An 8,608-nucleotide genomic window follows, 5' to 3' on the forward strand; every position below is an offset into this window, starting at 1 on the left:
AGGGAGTCACGGAGGGAGTGGTCTTTTTGAAAAACTGATAGGGGAGGGGAGGGAAATATGTCCCTGGTGGTGGGGTCCCTTTGGAGGTGGCGGAAATGACGGCGGATGATACGTTGGACATGGAGGTTGGTGGGGTGGTAGGTGAGGACCAGTGGGGCCTCTGTCCTGGTGGCGGTTGGAGGGGCGGGGCTCAAGGGCGGAGGAGCGGGAAGTGGAAGAGATGCGGTGGAGGGCATTGTCGACTACGTCTGGGGGGATATTGCAGTCCTTGAAGAAGGAGGCCATCTGGGTGGCACGGTTTTGGAACTGGTCCTCCTGGGAGCAGATGCGGTGGAGACAAAGGAATTGGGAATATGGGATGGCGTTTTTACAGGGGGCAGGGTAGGAGGAGGTGTAATCTAGGTAGCTGTGGGAGTCCGTCGGTTTATAGTAAATGTCCATGTTGATTCGGTCACCCGAGATGGAAATGGAAAGGTCTAGGAAGGGGAGGGAGGAGTCTGAGATGGTCCAGGTGAATTTGAGGTCGGGGTGGAAAGTTTTGGTAAAGTGGATGAACTGTTCAACCTCCTCGTGGGAGCACGAGGCAGCGCCGATACAGTCATCGATGTAGCGGAGGAAAAGGTGAGGGGTGGGGCCAGTGTAGCTGCGGAAGATGGACTGTCCCACCTATCCTACGAAGAGGCAGGCATAGCTGGGGCCCATACGGGTGCCCATGGCTACTCCTTTGGTTTGGAGGAAGTGGGAGGATTGGAAAGAGAAGTTGTTCAGGGTGAGGACCAGTTCCGTCAGTCGAAGGAGGGTGTCGGTGGAAGGGTACTGGTTGGTACGGCGGGAAAGGAAGAAGCGGAGGGCTTTAAGTCCTTCGTGATGGGGGATGGAGGTGTACAGGGACTGGATGTCCATGGTGAAGATAAGGTATTGGGGACCGGGGAAGCAAAAATCATGGAGGAGGTGGAGGGCGTGGGTGGTGTCCCGAATGTAGGTGGGGAGTTCTTGGACTAAGGGGGACAGGACCGTGTCGAGGTATGCAGAGATGAGTTCGGTGGTGCAGGAGCAGGCTGAGACAATGGGTCGGCCGGGGCAGTCAGGTTTGTGGACTTTGTTACAACCTGTTCTGTAGTGGTTAAACTTTTGATTGCACCTTTCACACCCATAACCTCTACCTGCTAAAAGTACAATAGTAGTAGATGTATGGGAGCACTTCTCCAAGCCACACATCACCTTGGCTTGGAATTGTGTTGCTGTTCTGTCACTGTTGTTGAGTCAAAACCCTGGCATTCCCTAATGGCCCTGTGAGTGTACCCAGATCACTTGGACTGCAGCTGTTTAAGATGATGGTTCATCAGCAATTTCTTGAGGGCAGTTAGGGATATGTAATAAAAATGCTGTAACCATGGTTCCATGAAAGAATACATTTTAAAACTACCCTGAGGAATTCTGCAGCAATTTCTTATGAAATGAAATGATTGGCCTCCAACAAGCACACCCAACATCTCAGAACCTAAACTAGGTATGATCCAATCAATGGAGAGTTTTATTCCTGATCCCCATTGACACCACTATTGCTATGCCTTTTTGATGCCATATTCAGATAAGTAGTGCCTTGTTGTCAAGGGCAATCTCTTATATCTCATCTGTTGAATTCAACACTTAGTCCATTTTTAGGCCGAGACTGTTATGAAGATTAAAGCCAAGTGGCTCTGGCAGAACCCAAACTGTGCATCAATTAGGCAAGTGGAGAGTATTCTCCACACTTGTGACTTGTGCTTTGTGAATGGTGGATTGGTTTCTTACAGTCAGGAGGTGAGTTAATTAGGATTTCCCTGACTCTGGCCAGCTCTTATAACCATAATATCCATATGCCTCATTCTGTTAAGTTTCTGGTCAATGGTAACCCTGGGATTGTGATAATGTGGGATGCAGCAAGCAATAATGGTAAAGTGATTAGCTGTTAGAACATAGAACATAGAAAAATATAGCGCAGTACAGGCCCTTCGGCCCTCGATGTTGCGCCGACTGAAGCCTACCTAACCTACACTAGCCCAATAACCTCCATATGCTTATCCAATGCCCGCTTTAATGACCATAAAGAGGGAGAGTCCACCACTGATACTGGCAGGGCATTCCATGAACTCACAACCCGCTGAGTAAAGAATCTACCCCTAACATCTGTCCTATACCAACCTCCCCTTAATTTAAAGCTGTGTCCCCTAGTAACAGCTGACTCCATACGCGGAAAAAGGTTCTCACTGTCAACCTTATCTAAACCCCTAATCATCTTGTACACCTCTATCAAATCTCCCCTAAACCTTCTTTTCTCCAATGAGAACAGCCCCAAGTGCCTCAGCCTTTCCTCATACGATCTTCCTACCATTCCAGGCAACATCCTGGTAAACCTCCTCTGCACCCGTTCCAGTGCCTCCACATCCTTCCTATAGTATGGCGACCAAAACTGTACGCAATACTCCAGATAAGGCCGCACCAGAGTCTTATACAACTGCAACATGACCTCAGGACTCCGGAACTCAATTCCTCTATCAATAAAGCCCAGCATGCCATATGCCTTCTTCACAGCACTATTTACCTGGGTGGCAACCTTCAGAGATCTGTGTACATGGACACCAAGATCCCTCTGCTCATCCAAACTACCAAGAAGCCTACCATTAGCCCAGTAATCCATCTTGTTGTTACTCCTACCAAAGTGAATGACTTCACACTTAGCTACATTGAACTCCATTTGCCACCTTTCTGCCCAGCTCTGCAACTTATCTATATCCCACTGTAACCTGCCACATCCTTCTTCACTGTCCACCACTCCACCGACTTTCGTATCATCCGCAAACTTGCTCACCCAGCATTCAAGCCCCTCTTCCAGGTCATTTATAAAAATGACAAACAGCAATGGTCCCAAAACAGATCCTTGTGGAACACCGCTAGTAACTGCACTCCATGACGAACCTTTACCAGTTATTTACAGTTTAATGATATGATTCCCCATGTCCACAACAAGAGGACAGTAACTCATAATTCTATATGCCATCACCTTGAATAATACGCATTACTTTATCAAGTATAATTACTGCCAGCCCTGGAAAGGCAAAGACCAAGGCATGTACAAATCTGGAAAGAACTATTCTAATCCTTCAGCTCAGTCAAATCCAGAAATTATTCTGCACTCCCCTCCCAGTCACTTGCCCTGCCAAATATCATTACCATTTCCTCTTGGATTTGTCATTGTTCGGTTCCCTGCACAGTCCATTATCATCATGTATGCAAAATAATTAAATATGAACTGTATAGCTGTAATAGGAGGGTCTGCATCAGAGAGGTGATTTGCAAAAGAGGCAGCGTGGAGATGAGGAAAAATTCTTTCATGCAGCAGTTGTGATCTGAAAATATACTGTTTCAAAGGCTGGCAGAAGCTGATTCAGTACCAACTTTCAATAAGGCATTGGATAGGTACTGGATAAAAGAAAAAGAGTTACTAAGCTACAGGGAATGAATAGAAATGACATTATCTGTATCATTTTTCAAAGAGCTGGCACTATATGATGGGTCAAATGGCCTCTCTCAAATTGCTGTATCAATCTATGTTCATCTTGCATCTGGGTTAATTTGTAGATGAATTGGCGACATGAAACATATTGAATGAAAATTTCCTCAGATATATATGCAATAACTCACATTTGACCCATAAATGATGGGTCAAATGGCCTCTCTCAAATTGCTGTATCAATCTATGTTCATCTTGCATCTGGGTTAATTTGTAAATGAATTGGCGAGATGAAACATATTGAATGAAACTTTCCTCAGAAATATATGCAATAACCCACATTTTTTGCAAATTACAATTTATTTTACTCTCATAGGGCTCAGACGAAGACTGTAACATTATTAAACTGACCTTCAATACTTAAGTAAGACTTCTCTGATTCTTTTCTAGTTGACGAAGTGAGCAATTAGTCTTATCAATCAGTTGCCATCCATACCTTGTGGATCAGGTGCCTCTCCCCATAGTCCATTGCAGTTCCTTCTACACAGCTATTGAGGACATAAACATTCATCTTCGGCTCAGTCCAGCCCTGAGGGGAAGGCCTGAGGCAGACCACAACTTAACCTCGTGTTCCAATTGGATGGGTAAACTGTAATGTGTGCATCATGGTGGTAGTGTGAGGGGGCATCAAGTAGCATAATGTACGGCTCAGTTGCCCAAGTGTTGAGTCAGGATGTGGGAGGTGGGAATAGTTGCATAGTCTATTTTCACAGCAAAATTACTGAATTTTAAAACCACTTTTTTTTTTGGCATCCACAGTGACTGCACCAGGATATCAAATACACATCTGACCTCTTCCCTCCTCCTTGGCAATATATTTTGTAGAGGACTCCTTTTACAGAATTCCATAATATTACAGAAGTCATGCAGTGTCAGAAAGTGTGGTGCTGGAAAAGCACAGCTGGTCAGACAGCATTCAAGGACCAGGGGCTTCGAAGTTTCAAGCATAAGCTCTTTATCAGAATCAAAGATTATGCTTGAAACGTCGACTCTCCTGCTCCTCGGATGCTGCCTGACCGGTGGTGCTTTTCTAGCACCACACGTTTTGACTCTGATTTCCAGCATTTGCAGTCCTCCAAGAGGTCATGCAGCTCAGAGGTTAGCCATTTGGGGTAACTAGTCTATATTGGCCTTTAAGCGGCACCTGAACCTCCCCATATCTTTCCTTATCTAATATCATCACTGTTATGCAAGGCAATGGCTGTGAAGGGATTAGTATTCATGTTGCATTGAACTCCACCCAATGTAATGATGTCACTCAGACAATGTAATGACTTCCATATTAGCTGTCACAGGGAGCAGGCGTGTTCTGTACAACCCTTGAAATTCCTTAGAAACTATTTGTGACTAGCAACATAAGTTATTGCTATTGTGCAGTAAATCATCTATCATCTAGTTAACCAAGACAACTGCTTCTTCTACTTGAACTGATAATTAGACAGGGCCTAGACAGTGCAAATGAAGGAAGATTAGTGAAAGCAAACTGCCTCAAACAATGTTTACCTTGTGCCATATACAGGTGCCAGCCATGGCATTGTGGGAAATATCACCAACATTGCCATTGGTCACCATCTATTCCCTCTTCCACCGTACGCCTGGCTAGCTTCCCCTCAAATGCATTTGTACAATTTATTTCAACCATTGTCAGTGATAACAGGTTCCACATTCTCATCATGCTCTGGATAAGATAGTTTCTTCTGAATTCCATATTAGATTCTTAATGACTGTCTTAGTAATGATGTAGAGGTGATGGTGTTGGACTGAGGTGGACAAAGCCATAAATCACACAATAGTGTGATTTTTAACTACTTAACTGATGAAGGAGCATGGCTCTGAATCCTTGTATTTTCAAATAAACCTGTTGGACTATAACCTGGTGTTGCGTGATTTGTAGCTTTATTATAGTAATGACCTTTGGTTATGCTCTTCCTGACAACGGAAACATTCTTTCCATATCAACTCTAACAAAACCTTGTGTAAGTTTAAAGAACCTCTATTAGATCAGCCCTTTCTCAAGAGAGAATTTAGGTGGCCCAGAGCCTGTCTCATGCACCACAAGAATTTGCCAGTGAGTCTGACACCTGCTCAGGAGATTTGGTGCGTACTGGCCCTACCTCTGAATGAGAAACTCCAGGTTTGAGTCCTTCTCATAGGGACATGAAGCTAGCCAGAATCTTACACATGTTCCACCATTGAACTTGATCGTGGGAGATCGCTATCTTAACTCCATTTACCCACCATGGCTAGCAGGTTGAGTATCAATCTAAAATCATTCCATCACCAACCAATGGCAGATCATAAGAGCAGAAAAGATTCCTGGTCAGTCATGTGCTGGAAAGAATGTTGGAGTCCCCTTCCATTGCTATTCAAACTACAATATGCATGTAAAAGTGCATGTTGCCACAGCAACCCAGCCACCCTGAGTGAATTGTGACCAAGCAACATTGGATGTGAGTTGTTCTATTGTTAAATTGATATGTCTTAACTCCAAAAACAGCAATTCAAAGCAGGTCAGTTTCTATCGTAATATGTGCCTATTATGGTATAACAGCCAGAATAATTGACAGTACTTTAGATTAGTGCTCTGTACAAAATTATGATTGCCTCTGAGCACCTGAAATGTATTTTTCTTTGACCATTCTCCCAAGAGACTGTAAAACAATGGCATATTACTGCTTAAAAGGACATTCATTTCTGAGTCAAGAAAAATCACAGGATGATTAAAATTTTGTAATCTTTGAATTTTCACAGTGGTGTAGTATTAGACAAGGAGCAGGAGGAAGCCTTTTGCCCCTTAACCCTGCTCTGCAATTCTATAGTATCATGGCTGATGTGATTTTAACTCCAAATTAACATTTCTGCCTACCATTGATAATCTTTCACCCCCTTGCTTATAAAGAACATACCCAACTCTGCCTTAAAAATATTCAAGGATTCTGCTTTCACCACTTTTCTAGGAAGAACATTCCAAAGATTTACAATTGTCTGAGGCATAGTCATAGAGATGAACAGACCCTTCAGTCCAACTTGTCCATGCCGACCAGATATCCTAAATTAATCTTGTCCCATTTGCCAGCACTTGGCCCACATCCCTCCAAACCCCTCCTATTCATATGCCCATACAAATGCCTTTCAAATGTTGTAATTGTACCAGCATCCACCAGTTCCTCTAGCAGCTCATTCCATATATACATCAACCTTTACATGAAAAAACTGCCCCTTAGGACCCTTTTAAATCTTGCCCCCCCACTCCACCCTAAACCAATGTCTTCTAGTTCTGGACCCACCCCTAACCCAGGGAAAATACCTTGTTTATTTTCTCTATCCATGCTCCTCATGATTCTAAATTACATAATTTCTCTTTTAAATGAACAGTCCCTCATTTCTAAACAGTAACCCTTAGTTTTTGTGACCCCCTCCTATAAGAGAAATATCCTCGCCATATCTAACTTGCCAAGATCCCTCAGGAACTTATATGTTTCAATGCAGTTGCTTTTAATTCCTTCTAAACTCCAGTGGATACAATCTGAGCCTGTCCAACCTTTCTTCATAAGGTAATGTACAGATTTGGGTATTAGTATGGAAAATCTTCTCTGAACTTCTTTCAAAGCTTTTACATCCTTCCTGAAATAAGGCAACCAGTACTGCACATAGTACTCGAAACATAGTCTCAACAGTGACCTGCATAACTGAAGCATACCCTCCCCACTTTATAACTAATCCCCTCACTATTAATTATGACATTCTATTATCTTTCCTGATTACTTGCTGTACCTTGTTATATACTAATCAGTTGTGAATCAAGCATTAAGTCACCCGGATCTCCTAGCATCTCAGAGCTGTGCAATCTCTCACCATTTAAATAATATGCTTTTTAATTCTTCCTGCCAAAATGGACAATTTTGCCTTTTCTCACGTTGTACTCCATTTACCAGATCTTTGCTATCAATATCTTTTTATAACCTCCTTGTATCCTTTCCATATCTTAATTAATAATCTTTGTAACATCAGCAAACTAAGAGAACATACTTTCCATTTCTTCATTCAAGTCATTTATATAAATTATAAACAATTTTTAAACAGTTCCAAATCTTGTACCAGAACATTTGTTGCATGTTGCTAACCAAAAGAAAGGTAAATATTTGCTTACTCTCTACATCCTGTTAGCCAGCCAATCTGCTGTTGATGCCAATATCCTACTCCTTATTCATGAGCTTTATTTTCCTCAATCATCTTTGATATGGCTATTTATCAAATATCTTCTGGAAATCTAAGTAAAGTAAATCCACTATTTCTCTTCGTCCACAGCACATTATCTTCTCAAAGAAGTCCAATCAATTGGTTAAACATAATTTCCCTTTCTCAAAACCATGTTGACGCTGCCTGATTACTTTGAATTTATCCAGGTGGCCTGTCATAACTTGTTTAGTAATAGCTTCAAACATTTTGACTAATTGGCTTGCAGTTTCCTGCTTTCTGTCCCCACCCCCTTTTGAATAAAGGAGTCACATTTTGCTATTCTCCAATCGAATGGGATTCCCAAATCAAGGGAGTTTTAGATAATTTAGCCAATGGGCAAACTATCTCACTAGCCACTTCTTTTAAGACCTTAGATAAAGTCCATCAGGACCCGAGCACTTATCAGCACTCAGATCCAACAATTTACTCAGTATCACTTTTCTGGTGATTGTAATTTTCCTGAGTTCTTCCCTCCCTTCTGTTTGTAGGTATAGTATTTGCTTATTCACTGAAGTTACTGATGATTATTTTATTCATGGAATTACCACTGGAAATATGGGCAATGGAATTGACAGTTCTATTGTCTGAATTTTTATGTCCACTTCAAAATTGCAGCATCAACAACTTCAACTTGAACTTTTACCATTTTTTCAATTAAGAGAAATACAATAAGGCACTTCACAGAATCAGACACAAATGTTGTGTTGTGTTGTCGAAATGGTGTTAAGGTGTGTGTGTGTGTGTGTGTGTGTGTCAGAAAGCTCAGCTGGAGATGTGGGTTTAAGCGGTATCTTAGAGGAGAGAGACAAAGAATCT

Source organism: Chiloscyllium punctatum, chromosome 5 (assembly GCF_047496795.1).
Source record: "Chiloscyllium punctatum isolate Juve2018m chromosome 5, sChiPun1.3, whole genome shotgun sequence".
NCBI classification, from domain to species: Eukaryota; Metazoa; Chordata; class Chondrichthyes; order Orectolobiformes; family Hemiscylliidae; genus Chiloscyllium; species Chiloscyllium punctatum.